Here is a 27686-nt window from a genome sequence, read left to right as displayed (position 1 = left end):
GTACCTACCTGATAGGGAGCAGCCAATTATGGTATTAACACCTAAACAAAGTATAGGTATATATGTTCCCTTAACTAATCCCTGCTTTCAATAGGTTTTTACTGGGTGCCACGTAGGATGACATCATAGCTGACGTACATCGAGGTATAAAGCCTTTGTGTAACCCAAATGTAGATGAGAGTGAGTGAGATGCAATCTGTTTGCTCACTATTTTTCCCTACTTTATTTGAGCTGATAATAAAGTAGTATTTTGCCATATTCTTTGAGTCTGTCCAGTTATTTGGGTCTGAGATCATTTACAGGTAATTCCATCTGGCACTTGGAACGCTCCAGGTGCTACTGCACATTTTGGTAGCAGTGTGGATGATTCTGATCCAGTCTCCTGGGTCCAGATCCAGACTCTCACATTTTTACATCTTCCACCATTAGCCAGAAGATCACAGAGTTTCCTGTGGAGAAGGGAGAAAAGACACACGTGTGAAAAAGAGTTGGTCGGCAGGTGCCCCTTGGTCCTCTTTCTCCTTCTGAAAACAAGAGTGCAGATACAGAGAAACAGGGATTCTATCCTTTAAAGGAGTTAAAAGTAGTAGCGGGGTATGTCAATCCAGCATACGAGCCACCTCTAATAATAGTGAGGACAACATGGGAGAAAGCAAGATTACAGAACACAAATATATGTCAACACTCGATGAGTATAAAGAGCTTGATGAAAGAAGGGACAGACAGATAGATACAGAGGAAAAAGCTAAGAGACAAAAAGAAGGGAAGGAAAAAGCCAAGGAAGTAACAATAGTGAAGAACGAGTGGATGGGAGGACAGATATTACTCAAGTTACACGGAAAGAGCATCGATGACATTAGAGAAAGAGAGGAATGGGAGAAGAAGGAAAAGGAATGAGAGAGAGCATATAAAGAGGAGAAAGAAAAAGAGGATGTAAAAGGAAGAAACAAGAAGAAGTTATGAGGAACAATAAAAAGAGAAAGAGATCAAGGAGAAGAAATATGATGAAATAGAAACCGATTGAAGACGTAGGTTGCAAAGAAGGTGAGAGGAAGAAGATAAAAGGGAGAGGAGAAGAAGGGAATAGGAAATGAGAAGGAATAGGGGCAAAGGGATGATTAAATAGGTTATATGTGATATTACCGAACCAAATTTTAGAGTGGTACATTTCAAGGCAACCAATCTCCCAATTTTTATATCCTTATAGACCCACCCCAACCCCATCCTGACCCATTTTAACCCCTTACCCACTATCCTATATATATTTATTTAATATTTTCAGTATTTTTCGGTATTATGGTTGCAGTGAAATGTACCAATCTGAAATCTGCTTCAGTAAATTAAATAGATCACTTGGTTAATAGATGTATAGTGCCAATTAAAGCATGAGAATGATGGTAAAAAGAGAGAGGGTCACAACAGCCCCACAAGGAGCTGCAAGTGACACCAAGAATACAGTCATGGGATGATGAGCATGAGGCTGAAGGCACAGGGAAAAGGATTGGGATCTCTACAGGCAAATGAGTTAGAAAGATGGTTATAAAACCAAATGGAGCATCGCAGGATCTCCACCAAAGGAAACAGGAGGAAGATTGGATGACGTAAACGGACAAACATTTCCTTAAGCAGACTAGATCTTGATGATGAGGAAAGGTGCGACAGCCATACCAGCTGGGGTGTAATGATGTCAGATGAAGAAAGGGAAGAAAATGAAAGCGCCCGAAGAGAAGGTGCGTGTGGTTTTTTGATAGATCCAAGCATAGAAAGAGGGGTAAGGTGGTCAGATTTAGAAAATCCAAAGAAAAAACACCAGAACCGACATCATATACTGAACGACCACAGGCATTGTCACCCACCGCAGGGGATATATCCCTGCCGGATGTAAGCAGATTAAGGCCGTTGCCAGGGCGCAGACAAATGGGAGAAACGAGACCACCTGGAAGACGAGAAGTGTAGGTGGGTATGATTGTGGGCCTGGATTTACAGAATTCCCATTATTAGAGAAAAGGGGAGGATGACCACAATATATACCGTGGCCACAAATGAAGAAGACAATCTGAAATGTAAATTACCTAGTTTAACTGCAGGTGCAGGAAAATTGATTTATGAGTTAGCAAGAATGACAGCGGGAATGACGTTAGCAGTTGGTGACATAAAAGGCCTGCTAGCAGCCATTATAGGGGAGAGTGCTGATGATATTTGGAGACGAGCAGGGTATATGAGTGTAACAGCACAAAACATGACATTAGATGGAGCGCCATTTAATAATTGCAGAGCTGACATTTTGAGGGCGCTTAAAGTACAATAACCTAATACATCAGACATGGGTTTGATTATAACAAGGAAAATGGGTGAGGATGAAGATCCTGCTGCCATTATTGAAGAGATTCAAGAACGCTGTTATCTTGAGACGAGAGAACCATGAGATAAAACAGTAGCATTATTCTATAACATTTTATGTCAGGGACTGCCTGGACCAGTGCAACAGCAAATGAAGAAACAGGTAGGAATGGAAGCAAAGCCATGGACAGAAAAACAGTTGACTATTGTACATCATTGTCAATTATTACAAGAAAAGAAGAAGAAGAAGGCAAAGGCATAAGGCAGGAGGAGGTAAAGTTGGTTCAGAAAGAATTGTCAAAATTCACCATAGAAGGAGCGGTATTGACAAGTGGTGAGGGCGTGGCAACACAAGAGTTACAGCCAGTGCAGCCAAGTAATACAGGGTGTTCTGTAGATCAAAGAGGGTAGGAGGAGGAGGATTTAATGGAGGAGAGCTGCAGCAATTCTGGAATTGTGGGTGGATAGGACATATGGCCCAAGCGTGTACAAGCACAGGGGACATGCAGGAGAACTGACAAGCTCCAGGAGTGAGTACGGGCTATTCTCCACAGTATAATACAGAAACGCAAGAATATTATGCCGAAGATCACATGCAGAATCAGACACGTGTGCCGCAAATACAGCAAGCACAGCAAGTTGCATTGCAAGCACAGTGGTCACAAGGGCAACCACAGCAATTGTCTATGCAGACACAACAGGTACAGACCCAGCAGGTACAGAAACAGCAAGTACATATACAACAAGCAATTGCGCCACAATATAATGCAAATACAGGAGTCCCACAAGCATCCACACCCAGGATAGGGAGTGTGACCGTGGTAAGAGGAAATCCTTTCATAGGTACGGGGATGAATTTATATACACAATATGAAAGCCCACAGAGCAACCTGATGTGTTCAGCACTATCAGTGACACCAGGCCCCCAAGAGAAACCAAGGGTTTGGGTAACGATAGGGGTAAGACCTTTTTGTTTCTTGTAGATACCGGAGAGATGTGTTCCTGTGTTCGAGAGGGAAACTACCCAATGTCTGGCATTGCCATGAGTGTGCAGGGATTCTCTGGGCTATGAGTTCAGTTCCTTTCACTGATGAACTACCAATTTTTATAGAAGAACATGAAGTATTTATGTCACTATTGTATTATTGGCAAGCACCATTTAACATATTAGGGCATGATTTTATGACCAAATTAAATATGACAATGGGCCTCATTACGACCCGGGTGCTAAGTACCGGTCATTACCGGCATGGAGCAACTGCTGTGTCCGTGCTGGCAGTAGACCGCTAAAAGCGGCCTATTACGAGTACGCGGGCACAAGCTTTGCGCCATGCCAGTAATGGCCCCACCGCCATGCCGTAAAAGGGCGAAAAATCTCCCTTTCCGGCATTGTACGAAGTGCAAATAGCTCCACCGGCATCCAAGCCATCGGCATTAGCGGTGACCGCTAATAGCGGTCACCTCTAATAGCGGTAACCGCTATTAGCGGTCGGTTACCGCTAATAAGCGGAACCAGAAGTAGCGTCATCGCACAGGAACAGGAAAGAGCACGGCGGCCATCTTTAAAAACGCAATCCATTGGCATCCACCACAACCAGGAGCCATCTGACCCCCTTCTCCCGAGAGGAGTTGACCATGCTGGCAGAGACGCTGCAGGAACATGCAGATGTTGTCTTCTCCTCCGACATATCCCGCCCTGCAGTGGACCGCAAGAAACAGATATGGGCAGAGGTTGCCCAGAAAGTAAGTGCCGTTGGCACCACACCCTGCACTCCCAAAGATGTCCGTAAGCGCTGGGACGATCTGGGTTTACGCATGCAGAGCATCCTCTCTGCCAACCGCAACCTGGGGATGGCGACAGGCGGAGGTGCAGACTCCCCCATCAAGTTGCAACCATGGGAGGAGATCTGCGCCAGCACCATAGGGACGGAGGCAATTGAGGGATTGGGTGACATGGAGCGAGGAGCCCCGTCATCGGCCGATGCAGGTAGGTGTCCCAAATGAAACAATGCTAATACCAACACGATGATGTCCACCTGAACTGACAGTGCAATGATGTAGAGCAGGGCCACCAGACACATATGTTCAAGACTGCCTACAGGCAGTGCACAGCATCATCTTGTCCACATGCATAATGCACCCCATACGTGTTTCAACCCAGACGCTTCCATGCATCACCCACCCACAAGCCAAGCAACCCGTATGTCACTCCCACAATGTTAATCAACTGCCATTCCATATGAATGCAGCCGCCCCAATGCATGCCTGATGCCTGTAGACCCACCACTAATCCTCTCCCTCTATTGGGCCCCCACAGGCACGCATTCAGACAGCGGTGACAAGGACACTATGGTGGATGATGCCACACCACAAAAGAAGGCCAGGGGCGAGGAGGGAGAACACCGCCCCTCGACTTCAAGGGGTAGAGGCCAACCTGCACCACTGCGGAAGGCCAAGAAAACCCCAGAGGACACAGCACCAATGTGCACTACGGCCCCCACAACAGCACCCACACCAGCCACCAGCAACCAGGAGCCAGTGGCAGAAGGCACTGCATCGGCTGCCAGCAGCACAGTGGGAGAGACAGCTGCCACAGCAGCCGTGTCGGACGATGAGGCAGATGTTCAGCTGCATGGCGCAACTACCGACACAGGCCCCCTGCATTCACCACAACTCTCCCCATGCAGCTTGCACAACAGCAGCATGCACGGGCTGTCTCCTGGTGATTCATGGCCCGCAAGTTCCAGCCCCACGCCAACTGTGCATGAGGAACAAAGCATGTTGGAAACCCCTCACACATCCACCACAGTTCCAACCACCCATGAGGGGATCAGGGCTATTCAGAAGCGCCAGGAGGAGCTGACAGGGCTGTTGACGCAGCATATAACGGAGTGTGGCCGGGCAAGAGAGGACATTAGGGAATGTGCTGCATCCCTGAAAACAGCAATCGAGACCACCTCAAAGGACATTTGCAGCTAATTGTCTGCAGTGCGGCAGGTCCTCTCCGAAATGGTGGCTGCAATGCAGGCCATGCATCCACCACAGTTGCCAGAACAACCTGGGACATCTTCCAATGCAAGCTCAACCAGGACCAGCCCTGTGTGTAGGTCTGGCCGGAACCTGTGCAGATCGGACAGGGGTGCACCTGGTGCTGGAAGAGGGGAAGGGCTGTAGGTACAGCCCGGCATACTGGTGCCATGTGGACTAATGTTGCACGCTACTGCACACCATGTGTGGGGAAGTCAAGGGGGGAGCGGGAGGGGGGAGAGGGTGTGTGGGGGAGTTGAGGGGGAGGGGGGGACGGTGTGTGGGGGAGTTGAGGGGGGGGTGTGTGGGGGAGTTGAGGGGGAGAGGGTGTGTGGGGGAGTTGAGGGGGGAGGGGGTAGAGGGTGTGTGGGGTGGAGGGCTTGTGCACTTTGTTATATTTCTTTAATACACCTGTTGGGAAATCATAATTCACATGTGTGGACATTGCTTATTGTGTACGTGTGCTTTATTGGTGAACAGTCTACAATGTCCATGTCCCTGACACATCCAGTGTCCTGAGTGCCACCTCCATGTCACACTCCCCGTCCATGTGTGCTAGAAACATTGGTTGATCAGAGTCTGATGCATGGCACGTCCCTCATGTGCATCACTGCCTCCCTGAAGTGCAGCCCCATCTCCACCCTCCTCATCCTCATCGTCAGGTGGTTGCAGTTCAGCGTCAGGGGGCAGTGGCACATTCCGTCTGATTCACATATTGTGTAGCATGACACATGCCATGACGATCTTGGCCACCTTCTCATGGCCGTACAGGAGTGCCCCACCAGACCTGCTGAGGCAGTGAAACCGTGCCTTCAAGATGCCAAATGTCTGCTCAATCACCACACAGGTACGTGTATGCGCACGATTGCAGTCCTCCTCGTGCCTGTTCTGTGGGTTCCAGACTGGGGTAAGGAACCACCTCTTCAAGGGATAGCCTGCATCACCTGCATGTGGGCAACAATGTATATGTGTAAGTCATCACATCATATGGGACCTGTATCAATGACAACATAGCATGCATTTATTTCCTGATTGCAACCACATTTCCATGCATTAATTGGGACACACGATGTGACTGCTATGTGTGTATTCCTCTTATGGACAGGTGTGCGTGCCATCGTCTAGTGGGCTCAGGGGGGTCCTGTTCCTTGTGAGTGTTCATGCACTGCGTTAGTCCATGCCGGTTGTTTCCATGATCTGGCTGATGTGCAGTCATTTGTATGCTTTCATCCTGTCACCGTTGATGTCAGCCTCATAATGATCTCACTATGCACAACAAATGGTGACATGCAGTTTTGTTGGACCTCTGTGTCAGTGTAGTGGTGTAATAATGTATTTGGCCCTCATGTGACTCCTTTGTACGCAGTAATGGAGGACTGTCCTTTCTGTTGATGGTATTTGGTGCTGTGTATTGGCCATACTAATTGCTTGTAGCTGCATTGTGTTGCGGGGGATAGGGTCTAATTGAGTACAGTGCACATGTAGAAGGCTATGGAATGGGTGTGACACTGCATCATTTACATGGTAGGGCAGCTTACATCTTGCATTATGTGGACAGGTGTCAGGTCCGGTCTGGCCTGCTTTGGGGTATGAGCATGGTCCATTCTCTCAGGCACTCGCAGCCAGGTGAAGTATGCATCTCTCCCCCCCATCTCAGCCAGGTGAAGTATGCATCTCTCCCCCCATCTCAGCCAGGTGAAGTATGCCTCTCTCCCTCCCCCATCTCAGCCAGGTGAAGTATGCATCTCCCCCCCCATCTCAGCCAAGTGAAGTATGCATCTCTCCCCCCCCATCTCAGCCAGGTGAACTATGCATCTCTCCCCCCCATCTCAGCCAGGTGAAGTATGCATCTCTCCCCCCCCATCTCAGGTAGGTGAAATATGCATCACTCCCCCAATCACCTACCCACATCGCATTTCCATGAGCCTAACATGCAACTCACCGAGAAGCCAGGATCTCTGCCCTGCATGTTGCTCCATGTAGCGTGGTATTTTGGAGTTCCGCAGGACCATTGAATCATGGGTTGATCCGGGGAATCTGGCACAACAATGTGTGATGAACTTGTTTGAGTCACATACCATTTGCACGTTGATGGAGTGGTATAACTTACGGTTGCGGTACGCTACCTCCATGGCATGTGGGACCACCAATTCAACATGGGTGCAGCCGATGGCACCAATGCAACCAGGGATGCCGGCCAGTGAATGGAAACCAACTTTGGTGTTTGAGATCTCCTGGGCAGTCCGTGGTAAGTAAATGTGGTCGCCTGTGTGCTTCAGGAGGGCATCAAGCACTTGGTTCCGCGTACGTGAGAATAATGGTTTTGATATGCCATGCATGTGCCCCACTGTGTGCTGGTAGGTGCCTATGGCCAGGAAGTGGAGCACAGACACTACCTTCAGTAGGGATGGGATGGCGGTGCGTGTTTCAATCAGGCTGACAATGTCGTCATGTATCATGTCCTAACATGCAACAAACCGAGAAGCCAGGATCTCTGCCCTGCATGTCGCTCCATGTAGCGTGGTATTGTGGAGTTCCGCAGGACCATTGAATCATGGGTTGATCCAGGGAATCTGGCACAACAATGTGTGATGAACTTGTTTGAGTCACATACCATTTGCACGTTGATGGAGTGGTATAACTTACGGTTGCGGTACGCTACCTCCATGGCATGTGGGACCACCAATTCAACATGGGTGCAGCCGATGGCACCAATGCAACCAGGGATGCCGGCCAGTGAATGGAAACCAACTTTGGTGTTTGAGATCTCCTGGGCAGTCCGTGGTAAGTAAATGTGGTCGCCTGTGTGCTTCAGGAGGGCATCAAGCACTTGGTTCCGCGTACGTGAGAATAATGGTTTTGATATGCCATGCATGTGCCCCACTGTGTGCTGGTAGGTGCCTATGGCCAGGAAGTGGAGCACAGACACTACCTTCAGTAGGGATGGGATGGCGGTGCGTGTTTCAATCAGGCTGACAATGTCGTCATGTATCATGTCCACAATGGTGGTGATGGTGTCCCGGTGCAGACGGCACAGGGTGTGGATCTGCTCAGGGGTTAGGTTGTATGGAGTGGCTCTGATGCGAGGGATTGGGGGCTACCTGCGTGGTACCACTGGCTGCACTGGTGGGGCATGCTGGGCCTGCCTAACCCTCATTCTCCTCCTGCGTCTCCTCTGTGATGCCTGTTGTTGTTGTTGTTGTTGTTGTAGCTGGAGTTCCACTGCAATCATGTCCTCCAGCTCCAGCATTGCTAGTAGTATGGGAATCATTTTGGTGTGTGACTGGGTGTGGGAAGGGGTGGGGTGTGCTCCTTTTGTGCTGGCCCAGTCTATATTTCCTCCACCTGTGCTGATTGTGTGCACCTGTAGCAGTTGGGAACACTGCACATGGCCGTTTACGGGTGGTCCGCGATGCCGGCATTTGCTCCATGCCGGTAAGGTACTTTTCGGCCTTCAGTAGGCCGTTATTTGCATGGCCGCCTGACTTGTGATGTCCTCCTGTTTACGCCATGCCGGTATTGCCGACATGAAGGGCCGCGTGCCCGCGCCCCTGCCGCTATTAGAGGCACCGTTAATTACGGTGTCGCTAATAGCGGATTGTCGGGTCATGATCGTCCGGAGCAGTAAGCAATGCCGGTAATCCTTTACCAGCATCGTTGTTCCCTTACAGCCCGAGTCATAATGAGACCCAATATCTTTCAGTGACAAAGGGATGGTGTGTTCTACTCCAGGGATACATTATATAAATGTAAGAGAGTTTATATTAGCATTTGCAGGTCAAAAAGCATTACGAGGAGTTCCCTTAGACCTAAAAGTATTATTATATGGAGTAAAATTTTTGTTGACATGGCTTCCTAGACTGGTAGGTAAAGTGTTGAGAATACCTGAAACTTTTTAGTTTAGGCCAGAAATACCTATAGATTACAAAGAAGGACGGGTTATCCCTTTAGAGTTAGACGCAGCAGTGGTAAGAGAGGAAATGGTGGTTGTCCGTGGGGCAGATGATGAGGGAAGAGGATGGAGAGCAGTAATAGCTCTTGGTGAAGGATAGAGACTAACAGACTTGACAGACGAATAATTGTTTAGAGATGATTATTCAGATGATGAAGTCGTATTTTGCATAAGTCTTAGTTATTGGATTAAAGTAGACAATAGAGAAATACCGGACATTGGTAAAAAAGAAACAGTATTTTTTCCATGAAGATTTAGAAAAGATGCCAAGAATCTTGTGGACCAGCAGTCCATATGAAGCGGGCCTATTGAGTGGAACAGAAGCAGTTAAAATTACGCTCAAACCAGGAGCAAATTTGCCATGAGCAAAGCAGTGCCCATGTCTAGAGAAGCAGATGAAGGTATACTTGAAACCATTTCTGCTTTAGTACGACAGGAAATATTGGTACCATCAGAATCCCCATGTAAAACGGCTGTGTACCCAGTGAAGAAATCAACAGGGGGGTTGTGGAGATGTATTCAGGATCTCTGTCCCCTAAACAATATAGTTGAAGCAGAGTTTCCTCTGGCTCCGAATTCATCTAAGATATTATGCTATATTCCAGCAACAACCATGTATTTTACAGTAATAGACTTAGAGAACGCCCTTTTCTCAATTCCCCTTCATGAGGATTTACAGGATTTCATCTCATTTCTGTATAGAAACTAGCGCTGGAAACACAGGAGATTACCTCGGGGGTACTGTGAGTCCCACTCAGTCTTTAACATGGTCCTCCAGATCGACCTGGATAGCATACAACTCGAGAACACAATTATTCAGTATGTATATTATATATTAGTGTGCAGCGATACAGAAGAAAAGTGCAGAAAAGACTCAGTTCAACTAATGATAATGATGTGTTATTTATATAGCGCCTTAATCCAAAGCACTTTACAGAGCACATATTTACATACAATATCACCCAACTGAAATTGGCACTCATTTATCGACCTCAGAAGGATGAAAGGCTGAGTTGGCCTTGCCAGGATTCGAACCTGCGACCTGCAGATCACGCTCATATCGCAGCAGCAAGTGCTCAATCCGCTGAGCTATCTTACCCGCATGACCATATTAGCAGATAAAGGATATAAGGTAAACAAAGAGAAATTGCAATAGTGCCAGGAAAAGGTCCTGTACATAGGGCAGCTAATCTCTCAAGAAGGGAGAAAAGTGACACCCAAGAGAGCAGAAGCAATCATGAAGACTCCAACACCAGAGCTAGTGAGAGAAATGCAACAATATCTAGGCCTATGTAATCATTGCAGGGCCTAGGTTTTTTATAATAGTACATATATCCAACCACTTTTCAAAGGACTCAAGGAAGCACAGGTTGGCAAAAGTAAGATAACATGGACAAATTAGATGATTGAAGGATTTGAAGAATTAAAACAGGCGATTTGCACAGCCCCTGTGCTAGGAATTCCAGATTATAACTAAGAGTTCTATCTATTCTCACACTCAAATGGAGAAGCAATGACAGCAGTACTCAAACATAAAACGGCATTAAGACATGGACATAAACCATTAGCTTATTATAGTGGAATTTTAGACCCAGTAATGAAAGGACATTATCCTTGCAAACAAACGTTAGCTGCTGTTGCTTTCATGATTAAAAAGACAAAGTATTATTATGGGGTGCTCAATGGTGTTATATGTCGAGCATTTCTTATTTGCCATTTTAGAGCCCAAAAGTACATTGAGTACACAAAGACCATCAGGATATGAGGTAATTATTTCAAACCTAGAGATCAAAATTGTTAGATCTAGAGTAGTGAATCCAGCAACATTCATAGCAGAACAAGTGGGGAAAGAAGACTATGGGGGTAATTCATAGAATTCATTGCAGAAGCAGCGCACGCGGGCATCGCAGAGAGGGAGCGTGCGCCAGCGTGCGCCAGCCGTGTGGGCTAAACATCATTCTGGCGCACCGCGTATTAATGGATTTTCCAAGCCAATTTGAGCTGTGGCACAGCGAACATCCTGCAGCGCCAGTTACACCCCCAAGCACGCCCCTTGCGCAAGGAAAAGCCATTGAAATCCCCAATACGGTGCAAAGGGCCGTGCTAACCCTGGACCAGCTTACAGGCCCGCTACACTGTAATCGTGTGAAAAACTACGCGTACCAAGCTCACGTCAGCCAAAACACATGAAAATGTATTTGTGCACCCCCTTCAATACAGGTACCCCGCTCGCGGAAGCCAAAACACATGAAAATCTCCCTGCACACTCCCTTCGATATGCATACCCTGCTCGTTGCAGCCAAAACGTGTGGAAATCAACTCGTGCACCCCCTTGAATACGTGTACTCCACCTGCGGCAGGCAAATTGCATGGAAAATGTCCCCACTGTGGTGTGGGCCGCCTGCAGGTCATGGTCAGGGATGATGGGCTGCCTGCGGGTCATGGTCTGGGGTGATGGGCTGCCTGCGGGGCATGCCCAGGGGTGTAGGGTGTCCCCTGTGGTGTGGGCTGCCTGTGGGGCATGGTCAGGGTGGATGGGCTGCCTGCATCCGCACAAGAACATCAGTGCCATGGTTGGGAGGCGACCAAGTGCTAAGGGAAGCAAAGTAGGCCGACTACCAAGAGGTGTCCACGGTAGGGGTCGTGGCCTGGATGAGCGGGGTGGCCAAGTTGGCAGTGGTGGGCAACGTGGGCAGGGTGGGCCAAGAGGGCAGTGTGTCCAGGACCATTCAGGGACACCTATGCCCCCCCAGTGGGTCGGGGAGATGCAGCTGACACCATCCCAGCTCAGGCCCTGTTAACCCGTCCCGGATTGGTCACGGAACTGGCACGGGATGACTCACAGGCCGACTTCTGTGTAACAAAGTCAAAGCCACGTGTGGCGGTGAAACTTGCTGTCACCAGGCCACTTGGATCTGGGGCAGTAATGTCATCTGCTGCCCCGAGTAGCCAGGGTGAGGAGGCTGCAGGGGCAGCTGCAGCTCAATCCACCCTGGCTCTGAGTCACCCAGCCGGGACAGTGTTGGTCCCAGACCATCACACCAAGGCAGTTGTGCCGCTTGGTCCTGGCAACAGCACCCAGCAGCTAATGCCTGCAGTGAGACCTTTTGGTCATCGTGCCATTGCCTGCTTCCAGTGGCCAGTCCACCTGCGCTTCAGCCCCTACAGACCAGAGTGGTGTAAGCCACCCAGGGTCCGCACCACCTCTCAAGAGGAAGAAGCGTGCTCTTGTGGAACAGGCTGGGACCCCAGACATGGCTCGCCCCTCCAGCACGTCAAGGAAGTGGAGTTTCAATGATGTGGAACTAGACGCACTTGTGGACTACGTGTCGGCACATGGCCGTGACATGCTGGTTACTGCAAGGTGCAAGACTATGACTGCTCAGCGTAGGGCCCACTGGCAGTGCATTGTGGACCAGATTAGTTCCCTTGGATTTGTGAAGCGCACAGCTGATGATTGCTCAAAGTGCCGGAATTACCTCAAACGCCGAGCAAAAAACAAGCTGGCTTCCAATTATGCCGCTACTCTGGTGACCTGGCAGTGGGTCTCCACCAGAGGAGGATGACCTCACACAACATGAGGCAATCGCTGGAGAGTTCATCGCAGAGGATCAGATCCAAGGCGTGGGAGACCTACCAGATTTTGAAACAATGTCCGGTGAGTGCCCATGCATGTGTGTCCAGACCATGTGTATGTTTCTTGGGTGATGTGTTCTGATTGAGTGCCAGGTCAGGCTGTGTAGTCATGACTGCTATATGTGACCCATGTGGTGCATCCAAGCCATCTCCCGCCCTTGGGTTTGGGTTTCACAGTATCCCTACTGTCCGCTGAAAACACTTTGCACATTATGACTGCACTTGCCCTTCAACTGGCATCATGCCACAACATTCTTAATACAGTTTTTCTCTTCATTCTGCTTGATTGATGGAATCATTTGCATGATAAATGCACATTTGTGTGCCGTTCGCCCCAAAATCACCATACTTCAGACATGGATTTCCACCCACAAAGCCCCACATTTCTTTACTTTTTATGCAAATGATATCATCAATCAGGCTGATTGACTGCTATGCACCTACACATGCACTGCACCCGATTACTTCTGAGCCCTGTTTGCATGTTCAACATGCCAATTGACTTGTGTCATGTCCAAGTGACCTACCATTGTTGTATCCATGTGCCTCCCATGACTGTATTTGAACACACTGGCGTTGTTGCAGCGTGTGACACGTGTGTTTTGTCACACTCTTTTGCATGTTCTATTTGATGATGTGCATCTCACATGGACTGGGGACAGTACTGATTTACTACCATCTGGGTGTCCCTGTCAGTTCTGCCATGGCTATGCTACGTGCCATCTGTGTGCTGGCATGTGTCATGTTTGTGGATTGTCCATGCCACTCACAGGCTAATGTGTGATGCAGGTGCAATGCACCATGCAGCACATGTGTTGCTTTTCCATTTTGGAGACCTCAGTGTCTGCTGCTTTCAGGGTCCCATTCCACTTCATTGCCACTGCATGCATGCCAGAGTTTGTGTCATGTGTGCCATGTCTCATTAATATATTGGATGTGTACATTATGATGCCTATGTGTGTCGGCTATGCTGTTCATGCATGTCTTCATTACTTTTCTTTTCTTTTTGTGCAGGTGATGAGGCACTAGATGCTATGGAGGAGGAGGAGATGGCGCAGGGGCAGGAGTACTCAGAGCACCAACCAGGTATCAGTGGAGGACGTGGTGTGGTGGTGCATGAAAATCCATTAGTCCTACAGACCATCCTGTCCACGGGTGTCTCTGGGTACACCTCTGAAGACCTCTATAGTTCAGGTGCTGAATCTGACATTGAGACAAATGTCCCGTCGCAGGTGAGTGTTTCTGGCAGGGATGCTTTTCTGTCCAACGCACCTGCACTGGGGGTAGACCCCTCAATGGCCCATTCAATGTTGGAATGTCCGCCTATGGCGGTTACGGATGCAGGGTCACACTCCCCAATATTTGCTCCTGTTCCTGGGGCAGCAGATCAAAGGAGGAATGCAGTCCTGCAGCCTCAGGCAGTGCCAGCACAGCAAGGTGCACATCACCTTAGGGCAAACAGGTGGCGTGCCCGGCAACGCGGTGGTCTTGCCCCACCAGGCAATACTGTGTGGGAGAACTCCATTTATGCTATTGCAGCACAACAGGTAGCATCATGTGAGATGATGGCTCAGGCTGTGTTTAAGGTGGCCACTTCCATTCTCCCCCCAGAAAGGCAGGTGGAGCTCCAGCAGCAGGCAACGGAGTGCACCTGCCGCTCACACAGGGAGGACATGTTGGCCGCCAACAGGGACCGATGGGCTGAACTGGAGGCTCTGCGTGCAGCCATATCATCCGAGGCACAGGCCCACAGGGATGCCCTGAGGGTAGAAAACACCTCCCTGAGAGCTACTCTGAGTGCCCTTGAGGTGTCCCAGAGTACAAGGTCAGAACAGCAGCAGGAGCAGCTAAACCGCACAATCTCAGCTGAGCTCCAGGCAACCCGTGAGGACATCCAAGCATCACGTGAGGCTTTGCAGGCAGAAGTCCATGCTACCCGTGAGGTGCTGCATGGGGATCTCTGGACCATCAACCTGCAGAACCAAACCTTTCAGACCTGCATGCTTGCTGCCATGGAGGAGCATGCCAGGGCTTTGCGTGCTCTGCCTCCCATACCACACACACCTTCTAATGTATCACCAGAGGGTGACAACAGCAACGGCAGTTCTCCCACTTTCGGGTAGCCGTGCAGGCCATGAACCCATGGAGTGTTATTTTTTTCTCAACATCCACGCATGTGGGTGTTGGGGTGCACCCTGTACCTCCTCCCTCCTGGGTGGTCCCCCCCCTGGTCAACCCATGGCCATTTTTTATTTTTCTTTTTAATTTTTCGTTTTAATACTTATTTTTTATTTTTATTTTTTATTTTAATTTTAATTTTTTTTTTCATTTTATCATTTAAAAAATTTTTCATTTTCTTTTCATATGCCATTTTAATTTTTCATTTTCTATTTAATGTTTTCATTTGATTTTTTACGTTTAATTTTTCATTTTCATTTTATTTTCATTTTCCTTTTTTGTTGATACATTTTTTTTGGTATTCTACATTCATGGTGCAGTGTGTTGCTTTGTGTGGGACCCGTAGGCATCCACTGTGTATTCCAGCTGGGCCCATGCAGGCTTGTCCTGTGTTTGATGGTTGGGGTCCGGACACATATGCCACTCCTGCTTCCCCTTTTCATTGGCTTGCACGGGTGTCACCGTGTGACAGTAACTTACACAGAGGCATTGGGCTTCCATCAGTTGTGTAGCCAGTCTATAGCCCAAACTGTGTATACACCCCTAGTGGGGATTGCTGACGATTTCTCCATCGGATGTTTAATTTTTATATTGTATTCCATACTGGCCATTATGCATATTTGCATGTAGCTTCTTCATGCCTTAACTTGCCTGTCTCATTTGCAGATGCAGTTCATGTCATATGCAGTACCCTGCCACATTTACCTACCAGCAACACACTGAAGATGGAAGGGGTCGATGTGCTGCCTTTGTCAGGTAGGGACACTTGCACTATTGTTATTGGTTACTATCATACGTTGGCACTGTTGGGTCCTGTATTAATATATTGACTTCCTGGTAAGTATTTGTTCATGTGTGCTGTTTCTTTTTCATAGGTGAGAGGGAATTGTCTGTGGCCTGTTTCTATTCGTGACAGTGCACTTTTTGACACTTGTGTGATGTGTTGTGCATTAATTTGGTTGTTTTGACATTGCATGCCATGCCATGGTGTCTTGGGCGGCTGAGATGGGATTTGGAAGGGGTTGGGTGACAAACTACTATTTGAGTGTGCTGTTTTGCAAGGGGGTAGTCCTTCATGCAGCATGAATGTGTGCCTTTTACTGATACAGCATTGGGTTTGTTTAAGTAGCTAGGGATGCACACAATGTAGCACTTCCAGTAAAACAATCTCAGGGTGGTATGGTTGTGACAGTTGACTGTCCCTTTTGTCATCATCAATTGTCAGCTGGTATGTGCCAGGCCTGTGTGCACTCCACAGGGGTGGGATTTTAGGTGTAAAAAGTTGCCACAAGCTGGGTACGGGCTGCCTCACCACATGCCCTTTCCTCTCCCATGCACTGCAGCTGTGCATGTGGTTGGGGATGTGGGGGCATCACCATGCCCACCAGCACGCCCCACCAGGTTGCAACGTTGTGCAGGACACATGCTGCCACTATGATCCTGCACACTACTGGGGGCGCATATAGCAGCTGGCCACCAGAGCGGTCAAAGGAGCAGAAACGTGACTTCAGCACTCCGAATGTGCGCTCCACTATGCCCCGGGTTGCAATATGGGCTGCGTTGGATTTTACCTGGGGTGGTGTGGTGGGGTTCCGTATTGGCGTAATCATGTAGGTGCTCAGAGGATAGGCACTGTCCCCTGGGGAGGTGATAATGGTTGTCATTAGTTGGCCATTTGTCAGTGTCTGACATGCATGCATGTGCAGAGGCATTTGTACTCACCAATGAGCCATGTGTCGCCATGCCTCCCAGCTTCCAGGTCCCGCTTTAGGGGTGACATTCTGAATATAAAACTATCATGACTGGACCCCGGACAGTTGGCATATGCAAAAGTGATGATTCCCTTGGCATCACATACAACCTGCACTTTGATGGAATGCCAGTGCTTGTGGTTTCGATAGATGTGCTCAGTGGCCCTAGGTCGATGTAGAGCCACATGGGTGCAATCAATGGCACCTGGCACTTTGGGGAATTGTGCCACCCCATAAATGTCCTGGACCACGGCCTTCCATTCTGGGGGTGTTCTGGTCCTGAATATATTCCTGCGGACTGAGGGGCGTGCAGTCATGATAGCCAACACCTGGTGTAGGCAGCATGATTGCGTGGCCTATGAGACACCCCTAACTATGGCACTTGTCTGCTGAAATGACCCAGTAGCCACGAAATGCAGTACATTCAAAACCTTTTCCAAGGGGCTCAGTGCTTGGGAGCACAGGGTGGGTGATGTGAGGTCATCCTCCCACTCAGCAACCAGTTCTATGATGATATGGGGTGGAAACTTGTACCTGCCATACATCTTGTCATCAGGCATCCCAAAAAGGCTTGTCCTGGTTAAAAAAATGCGAGGCCTGCCTATCCTCCTCCTCCTGCGGTGTCCCACGAACACTGCTGCGAGGAACGGTATATTCATCGTAGCGTATGAGCTTGTTTGTGGTTTGCGCACACTTTTATGCTGCTCGGGCCGCTTCTGCCTGCTTCCGCCTGGCGTACGTGTTTCCGGATTAGTGCATCTTTTGTGGCGCGCGGGTTTCCCCTGTTCGATTCCATGGATACGTGTTGCTTAGGCCAAGTGACCAAAATCCACTTGCACCTGCTCCCCATCTGCAAAGGAAAAGAGGCAGGAGGGTTCCTTAAGTAGGGAAAAAGAGCGGCAACCAAGAAGGCACCAGGTGGGCGGGACTTGATAAGTGGGGAAAAAGAGCGGCAACCAGGAAGGTGCCAGGTGGGTGGGGCTTAGGCAAGGTGACCAAGATCCACTTGCACCTGCTCCCTATCTGCAAAGGAAAAGAGGCTGGAGGGCTCCTTAAGTAGGGAAAAGGAGCAGCAACCAGGAAGGCACCAGGTGGGCGGGGCTTGCTAAGTGGGGGAAAAGAGTGGCAACCATGAATTTTCCAGGTGGGCGGGGCTTAGGCCAGGTGACCAAGATCCACTTGCACCTGCTCCCCATCTGCAAAGGAAAAGAGGCTGGAGGGCTCCGTAAGTAGGGAAAAAGAGCAGCAACCAGGAAGGCACCAGGTGGGCGGGGCTTGCTAAGTGGGGAAAAAGAGCGGCAACCAGGAAGGCACCAGGTGGGCGGGGCTTAGGCCAGGTGAACAAGATCCACTTGTACCTGCTCCCCATCTGGAAAAGAGGCTGAGGGCTCCTTAAGTAGGGAAGAAGAGTGGCAACCAGGAATGCACCAGGGAGGCGGGGCTTGCTAAGTGGAGTAAAAGAGCAGCAACCAGGAAGGCGCCAGGTAGGCGGGGCTTGCTAAGTGGGGGAAAAGAACGGCAACCAGGAAGGCACAAGGTGGGTGGGGCTTAGGCCAGGTGACCAAGATCCACTTGCACTTGCTCCCCATCTGCAAAGGAAAAGAGGCTGGAGGGCTCCTTAAGTAGGGAAAAAGAGCAGCAACCAGGAAGGCACCAGGTGGGCGGGGCTTGCTAAGTGGGGTAAAAGAGCAGCAATCAAGACGGGTGCCAGGTGGGTGGGGTTTAGGGCAGGTGACCAAGATCCACTTGTACCGGCTCCCCATCTGCAAAGGAAAAGAGGCTGAGGGCTCCTTAAGTAGGGAAAAAGAGCGACAACCAGGAAGGCACCAGGTGGGTGGGGCTTGCTAAGTGGGGAAAATGTCATGATCCCAGCAAAGGAATACAGATCCATTTCAGAAACACTAGGGAGGCAAAGAAATTCATATCAATCAGTTGGGAAACAGTGGCTTCAAGCCTGGCACAAAAGGCAAATTCCTCACTCTTAGAATTGCACCCATAGGCTCATTGCATTTCAACATGGCTGCCACTAATTCCACAATTAACTCGCAGTGCATGCTACACCTGATGCAGAGGGAGCGACTTAAGCCCCGCCTCCGCTGGAGCGCTCGCTTCGCGTCTTCTCCACTGACTGCGGGTAACGCTACCAGCAATCTCCTGACAGAACCTGGCAATAGAAAAATGAGATAAAAGATATTAATTTCCACAGCAAAACAACAGAATACCGGTATAATTGTAAAGACTTACCGAACTGAAGTTTTTTCCGAAGCTTTTCTTCAGTCCGCTGTTATTTTCATATTCACTGCATCTTCTGTCAGAAGTTCTGTCGCAGCCGCAGCATTTCTTTTCTCAGCAGCCTTTGTTCTCGGTCGCAGTGCCTTCATCCAAACGTTTTCCTCAGCAGTCTCTGCATCGCGCTAAGGTATTTTCTTCAACAGTTTTTCTGAAGACCTGCAAAACCAAGGTATTTAGTGAATGAATGACCTTGTAAAAAGAAAAGAAAGAAGAAATTACATATGTGCTTACCTGAAGTCTCAGCAAGGATTTTCGTCGCTTAATTATTACTGCGCTTGTCTCTGAAGGCAGCAATTACTCAGTTTTGATGAACTTACGTTTTTTAATGTTTCCTCAAACCGAATATAGTTGCAGCCATACCTGTCATACCCTTGAGGCAGTGGCGGGTTTGGGATAGGTGGAAACGGTCCGCCATTGAACTTCCCTTCACGTTTATCACGTTCCTATGTCTGCAGTCTAGTTGACTTGCTACGCTGCTGCCGCCAGAAGTACTTCATTCAGTTGGAACCGGCGGCGGACGCGTTGCAACGTTCCTGGATTTCTCCTGTGTTGTTGCTCTCCTCTGTGTTTTCCCTTAGCGGTGCTCCACTCTCTATCCTCCTTTCGATTGCCTTTCTTCCGCAGCTCTCTTGCTGTCCTTCCCGCTCTCTCTCCCTGCTTCCTTTCTCTCCGCTTGAGCAGCCTTACGGCTACCGGCTCTCCTTAAATTCTACTTCTGCTTCCTCTTTCCTCTATGGCTTTCCGAAGGTCTATACTCCCGTGCTTACCTTATTTTTGTCCTCTTATACTGCTCTCTTCTAGGCACTTGACCGCCATCTCTTAGCACTCGACTTCATTTGACAACCTCTTTTTCACGCCCGCATTGTGCGCCTTGTACTGGCTCCCCGACCAGTGTGCTATCATCCTCCATTGTGTACTCCTGCTCACGCCATCGTCTCCTCAAGGGTCCGCCATTTCTGAGGATCCACTCCGCAAAGATATCATCTTTTTAAAAAAAAATGTTATGCTAAGTGGCTTTTTCCCCATTCCCAGGCGGTCTCAGGAGAGGAGTCACTGATCCATTAATACCTAGTGATCACGGTGGCTTCCTTCCGTGACAGGCCATTCCTTCATAAAAAAAAGGAGTTACTGGTACGGCGAAGAAAGAAGAAGCCGGACCCAAAGGTGATATCTTCAGGTGAGGAGGAAGGGGTGGAAGGAAAGACAGAGTCATCAGACTTAGAGGAAGACATTTCCGACCCTATTGACAATACCGCAGCCTCTGCCCTTCTCTGGGAACCAAGAACCTGCAAAAATAAAGGAGAATTTTAGTAAGAGAGATCTCTCCAACGTAGGGGCAACTCAGAATCTGATGAACTGTACATAATCCTATTTTCACCAAAAGACTTACCCAAGATACCTCTAGATGAGAAAAGGGCTTAATTCAGTTAAGAATCTGCTGACACCACAGCCCTTCAGGTTAAAGTTATTCAGTCCAACGCACCACCCCTGTAGAATACAGGATGGAGAGCTCCACAAAACATAAGCACAGGTGAGAAGGGAGGGTTTATTCAAAGGTACACTGCACAACAGTTTTTGGTTGCGAACAGGTATTACAGTCGTTTTGTTGTTATAATTGTTGTTTACACAGAATAAGAGCCCAGATAACAAGTCCTCTAGCTGAAAAAGCATTACGCTCCAGTGGAGTCCCAAGGTAAGCGTTATAGAAAAAGAGCGGCAACCAGGAAGGCACAAGTTCACAGCAGGGCACACTTTGAGAATAGTGAGGGGAGCGATCCCCAGACCTAATGGTCCTTGTCAGCATCTACATATAGATTATGTGGATATGTTACAAACATGCAACAGTTACAGATATATGTTAGTGGTGGTATGTCCCTTTTCTAGATGGATTGAGGCATGTCCATTTATGCACCCCGATTCCACATGTGCTGCCAAGTTTCTCATGCATGAGATGTTGGCTAGCTGGGGTGTGTGGAAAGTCCTGCGGTCTGATAATGGGATGTATTTTGTAAATGAGCTATTTGAACAGGTCACTCGTTTATTAGGCATAAAGCATACATTTTCATCTGTCTATCACCCACAGGCGAATGGTATCTGCATGAGATTAAATGAACTCCTTAAAGAAAGGATAGCTAAAATGAAGATAAATCAGTCTGGCTCAGATTATCACTTGACTCCTCATGAGTTGGTGACTGGACGCTGCATGAGAATACCTCTTGCGCCTCCCACTCAAATAGAAACTGATGCCCACAGTGTAGCAAAAACATTAGGTTAACCAGATGCATAATAATTTAACAAATATGACTACTAGTGTTTCTTTCATTTCTCAACAGATCAAAAATCGGATGGAAGGATTGAAGGAGATTGAAAAAGAACAGCCAAACAGTTGACCCTAGTGACTTGCTAAAACAGCCTACTTTGTACCAAGGGAACCAAGTGCTTGTAAGAAGTTTCGTACACACTTGGAATAAGTCCCGCTTTGAAGAACCATACTTAGTAGAGGGGGTCCCTCCCACTTCAGTAAAACCTGCAGGCACAAGAGCCTGGCTGCATCTGTATGATGTAAAGCCGTATAAAGGAGAGACCTGACACCTCCTACACCCACTGACAGTGAAGCAAGAGAAGAAGTTCTACGGATGATGGCAAGATCGGCTACCAAGTGCCAAAATAAACACTTACCAAAATAAAGACACTTTGAACATTTAAAAAAAAATGTCTACGGGGAAAGAACAAATAACTGTTGCAGCATATCCATAACTATTCTAGATTGTCAAAAGAGACAATGGGCCTCATTGCAAGTTCAGCGGTAACCCGCCAGTGCTAACAATGGGTTGCCGCCGAACTCGTAACATTGTTCCGCTGCATGATATCGCAGTACCACCGTGACATGACAAATCCCGGTGGCCCGGGATGTCAGGCGGCGGAAAGCATAAATCCTCCTTTGCGTGGCGTCCCATAGGACTCCACAGGAATGGGGATACAGAGGCACAGGCAGCGTTGCTAACGGTGCTGGGGCATCCATGATAACCATGCATGCCCCCTGCAGGTCAAGCCTGCCGGGAGCAACGGCCCCTGCAGGCATACTTGTAGTCTGGTTGTCTGGAAAGGGTAGTCCGGTAAGCTGCTTCCCTTATTTCCAGACCGCCGGGCTTGTAATGAGGCCCAATGTGTTGGTGATCAAATACAAAGAAGAAGAGCACATGCCACTTCATGTTACCTATAACAATAACATTACACACATACTTATATTTTTCACTTCCATACCGCAGTCTTACCCAGCTGTAGTAAGACAACACATTGATGTTGTAACATTCTTTGGAAATCCTAAAAACCGCCCTATTATTTTCAGGATCATCATTGCGATCATTTTACAATTTCGGATCAGAAAAATTATGGTTAATAAAAATGAAAAGAATTACATGCTGAATTAAAAAAGTCAAATTTTCCAAGAGAGACACTGCCAGCAAGAAGAGCGATATGTTTCTTTGGAATACTTTATGTAACCTCATTTTGTACAATGATTTGTCTTTTTCTTTCTTATTATCATGGCATTTTGCCAAATAATTTTTAATAATGCAGATGAAGTATTGAACAATGAGACATCACCTTTTATCCCTAACAAAAGCACAAGCAGAATTTTCCCTTTTATTTCAAAACAAATTATTCGACTTAAGAGAGATGCTGGAGAAGATCATGAAAATTTAACCCATTTAAAGAATAACATGTATCAGCACATGAAGGAGGCAGGGAGGAGAACAGCAGATGAAAGCTGCTATGAATGTTCTCTCATCCCTTATTCCATGAGCACAGTCAGAACATTTATTGCAAGAGAAATACCTATGCATGATGCGAAGTGCCTCAGTCATCTAGCAGCGTGCACAACAAGAGGACAATTTGGAGGAAAATGGGCAACCCTAAAATGGAGGTTGAGGAAGACATTTCCATATGAAGATTAATACATAAAAATTTGGCAAATGGAAAAAGACCCATCCTGGATAAGTAGAATGCTCATGTATTCCCTCAGTGGTATGACTGGAGACCAGATAAGGATTGTCGAACAAAAGAGACTGGATTGTGCAGACACATGGGAAATGCCAGGATTACCAGGATGCTGGGAAAGTCATCAGCTATTAGTATATGGACAAGTAGCAACCAGCACAGGATGGGAAGATGGAATGCTAGTGGAACGCTCACCTGATTCCCGCAGAGGCGCCGGTCTTGACTGGGTGAATGCCGTATCTTCAAAGGTGATGTGTAACACACGGTTGGCTCTTTGGGCTGGACCTCTGTGCACTGTATGTCTGACTCGAAGAGTAAGATGTCTGCAGATAGAAAATATGGGATTAATGAACTGGGGTTATTGGGTGCATCTCTCCTCTTCCCTTTCTCTTCTCCTGTAGAACCCCAAAGGTTAACGCCCTCACCTTAGGTAAGTGAACGCCGAGCTCTCCATCTGCCTCGGGGCAGGGTGCCGTAACCAGTTTCTTCACTGGATAAGGGTGCAGGCCTCTTGACCTCAGAGGGCTGCTGTCCGTCGTTAACTGCACGAACGGTAAGTTCTGGGCACTTCAAATGTCTTAAAAGTCTTTTGTAATGATATCTCTTGTTTTGCAGGGTTCCGGCGATGGCGGATGGCGGGCTGAAGAGAATTGAGGATCGAACCCGCGTGAGGAATAGAAGCGCCTGGAAGCACGTAAGTAAGCGCTTGTAGCCTGCTTCACGATGCGCACTAACTGTCCCTTTTATCTTGCATGTACAAGTTCGGAGCTTTAGAGAAGCTGAAGGGCGCTGGAATACCCACTGGATTCGGCGTGGGAAGGAGTAATGGCACGTGAGTAATAAAGTTGCCCAATGTCTTTAAACGCACCTTCTTTTGTCTTTCAGATGCGGGATGCAGCGCCGAAGGCCTCCTGAGCATGCGAAGAGTAGGTAAGAAGCCTTTGTCTTTCAGATGCCGGAATGCAGCGCGAGGCGTTGGTGACAGCCGATGGACCAGGTAAGAGATGCGCTGCCACTGAAGACCGTAGTGCTAACCTGTTCTTTCTTTGTCTTTACAGGTGCTGCTGAAGACTGGATTCCAGGATGATAAGCCTTTGTTCCCTTTGGCCCAGGATCAGAGGCAGAAGACACGATGAGCGTTCTGCTGCAGAGAATGCAGAATAACGCAAAGCAAGATTCATCCATCGGGTGTGGTTTAAATAGCCTCCTGTAGTGCTTAGGTGTCCCCTTCCACAGCCTCGCCTAGGTAAGAAAAGAGTTCCTGCTTTCCAGAAGAGTTCCAGTGTTCTGAACCTAGGGAGTGGCTCCTGCCCCACCCAACAGGAAAAGTAGTCCCAAACAGAAGAGGATCAGGGGCTCAACTGGCAGGTAAGTAAGCAGCATGGTCTGCTGCAGGTAAATCCACCCAAGCATTATGAGCCCGGCGCTTCCAGCGCTGGGACTGGGCATTTTTATGAGCCTGGTGCCACTGGCGCCAGGACAGGGTCCAAAAGGTCCCAATTGGGACTGGCTGGCACTCGGAACTGGGGTTATGGGTCTGCTTCCAAGGGAGTTGGGCAAGTCCTGATCTTTTGGAAGCAGAGATCATGACAGCTAGCCTGTAGTGCACACCTGTTGATGACAGCACCAGTGCAGATAGTGCAAATAGTGAATGATGAATGTCTGAAATCATGGGCCAAGTATGCAAAGCTATTAACATGCATCAAAAATGAAGCAGGACCTGTATCCATACTGCCAATGAAGAATGCCACACTGACCTTCAGGAACAGGGGTTTGACTGAAGTTGGAGAAAACAAGGAATGAAAGCAGAACATTGACATACCAGGAATTAATGTAGGAATTGCTGTGCTAATGGACCACTATTCGCCCTGTGGCTGCAGAGCTTATATGCAACTGCCTAAAAGGTGGGGAGGAATATGCTCTATAGTGGTCATACATATTCCTTCATTGGTGATTCTCCAAAGTGATCTCCATATTGAAGACTTTCCGAAGATGGATGCACACCAGAGAAAGAAGAGGCTGCTTAACCTCCTTTGGCTGAAGAGAGAGAACTATTTCTCAGCAAAATCAATAGCAGCCTATGTTGACATTCCAGCTGGGCATAAACTATTTAGTAAAACGGCAGTGATATTTACAGCAATATTCATGCCAGGAATTAGGACTGCAGAGAACACCAAGTGGTTACAAATAACCAGATGGGAGCTGTTACAAACAAATACAACAATAAAAGTATTTAATGCGATTCAAGAAGAATTGAGGGCCATCAGACTCAAGACCCTCCGCAACAGGGATGTGGTGGATTTGATTACAGCACTGGAAAGCAGCATGTGTGCCAAGATCAGGCCTTCCAGTTGCACATACAAACCAGCCCATGATGGAAAGAATTGAACCCTGGCAGAGGCAATAACTATGCTGTTGACCCGGCATACTAGGATGGTGGAAGACATAGACGAGACTGAAGAGGATGACTGGTTGACGTCCCTGTTTTTGTGGCTTCCAACCAGGTTGGCGAATGCTTTCAAACTGCTTGGAGTAATACAAGTGTTAGTATTGCTAGGGTTCTGTCTTGTAAGAATAATCATAGGACAATGCAAGAAGACAGCAAAGAAAACTATTGGGATGAAGATAATGATCAATGTGAATGCTGAAACTGGTGAGCACATACAGACTGAAAGCACCACCTTTGAGCACCTGAAAGGAAGTCCTCCAGCACCCCCAGGGACAACATTTTATTACCCCAAGGATCCTAAGAACTAAGTAGAACATTGGATATTCTGTCAACTGTGAGAAACCTGAAGGTGTCTCACCGGCTAGTTCACAGGGAACTGTCATTGAGGTGGCTAGGACACAGCCATCGCTTTTGGATCCAGTTCCTGGGGGTGGACCAGTGCGGGAGGATCACCTAGATGAGGGATCTTTGGGGAGTGGAAGTGGGGCACCTGATGGTGAGATGCGGTATCCCTTCCCTGTAACACCTTTTCCCCATCCTACCAGATAGGATACCTAGAAACTCTACCTCCCACCCCCTATTCCTGACACAAACCCTTTCTCACGGACAGTTCACCATGAGCGACAATGGACTAACACCAGAGCCGTATACCTGACATGTCCCAACACAAAGGTCATGCAAGGTCAGGCAATTACTGATCATTGCACACATCTGACTTCCATTACACTCCCCCACATGGATAAAAGGCAGAGCACAAAAGCACACTCTGAGCGATGAAAAGCACACAAGGAAACAGCAGTTCCAAGATGCCAGTTTAATACATGGAGAAAGACAGCGAGACTGGAGAGGGTTTCCAGAAGGGAAGTCTCCTTGACCTTTAAAGACCGTTATTTTCACGAACCTTGGAATGTAAGAATCCCAGGGCTCTCCTGTGTCAATAATCGGGATGAGGAGGAGCGATTGTCGCTGTGGTACTGTCCTTGGCTCCTAAAACAAAGCAGCAGCAGTAAAGACAACACAGCCGGTGAGTCGGAGAAACTGACTTCCATTACACTCCCCCACATGGATAAAAGGCAGAGCACAAAAGCACACTCTGAGCGATGAAAAGCACACAAGGAAACAGCAGTTCCAAGATGCCAGTTTAATACAAGGAGAAAGACAGCGAGACAGAAGAGGGTTTCCAGAAGGGAAGTGTCCTTGACCTTTAAAGACCGTTATTTTCACAAACCTTGGAATGTAAGAAGCCCAGGGCTCTCCTGTGTCAATAATCAAGATGAGGAGGAGCGATTGTCGCTGTGGTACTGTCCTTGGCTCCTACAACAAAGCAGCAGCAGTAAAGACAACACAGCCGGTGAGTCGGAGAAACTGATACCAAACCAGCTTGTGTTTGAACCAAGGTTGCAAGCTGCAACATTGTATGAAGAAATCCAAAGAGGACAGTGTGTGAAATGCATGTGTTCAGTAGGCCTTGGACCCCCCCTGTGCTCTTCTGTAACACTGCTGGGCTATGCTAGGCTCTCCTGGGCTCTCCTGGTCTCTGTACACTCAGGAAAATACTCAGATAGCATACCATGAGGCAGAGTCAGGCTTTTTTCAGGGACATCAGGTTTATTTCAGGTCAGACCGACACACACAATGCATCATGTAAAGTACAGGATCTCAGCCCTCGTATTGAAGTCAGAGCTGTTTTTATACTAATTCTGAGAGTGAGAATAAGCCCCCACCTTTTTTAAATACACGTCAAAGCAAAGCTTTCCATTGACATTAATCTCACACCTGGCGATTAGTCATTCTATGCTTAACCTTCAATTTGAGATACATTTTGGCACTCACAACTGGGGAAGCTGGTGAACTATCTAACACCAAAGAGAAAAAGGGAGAAGAGCCTACCATCTATCCCGTCCTGGGCATCACTCAGCGAAATGACCCAGCCCATGCCAAGGCTTTTTTACAAGCTATTCCCGAAAGAGAAGATTTAGTGAAGGGAAGTCCCTTTTTCTTCTTAAAGCAAGGTTTGCTATATAGAAAAGAAACATCCACAGAGGGCTTAAGTAAAACTCAG

The sequence above is a fragment of the Ambystoma mexicanum genome, chromosome 9 (genome assembly GCF_040938575.1).
Source record: "Ambystoma mexicanum isolate Mex_15411 chromosome 9, UKY_AmexF1_1, whole genome shotgun sequence".
Classification (NCBI taxonomy): Eukaryota; Metazoa; Chordata; class Amphibia; order Caudata; family Ambystomatidae; genus Ambystoma; species Ambystoma mexicanum.
Note: the sequence above shows the minus strand (reverse complement) of the source record.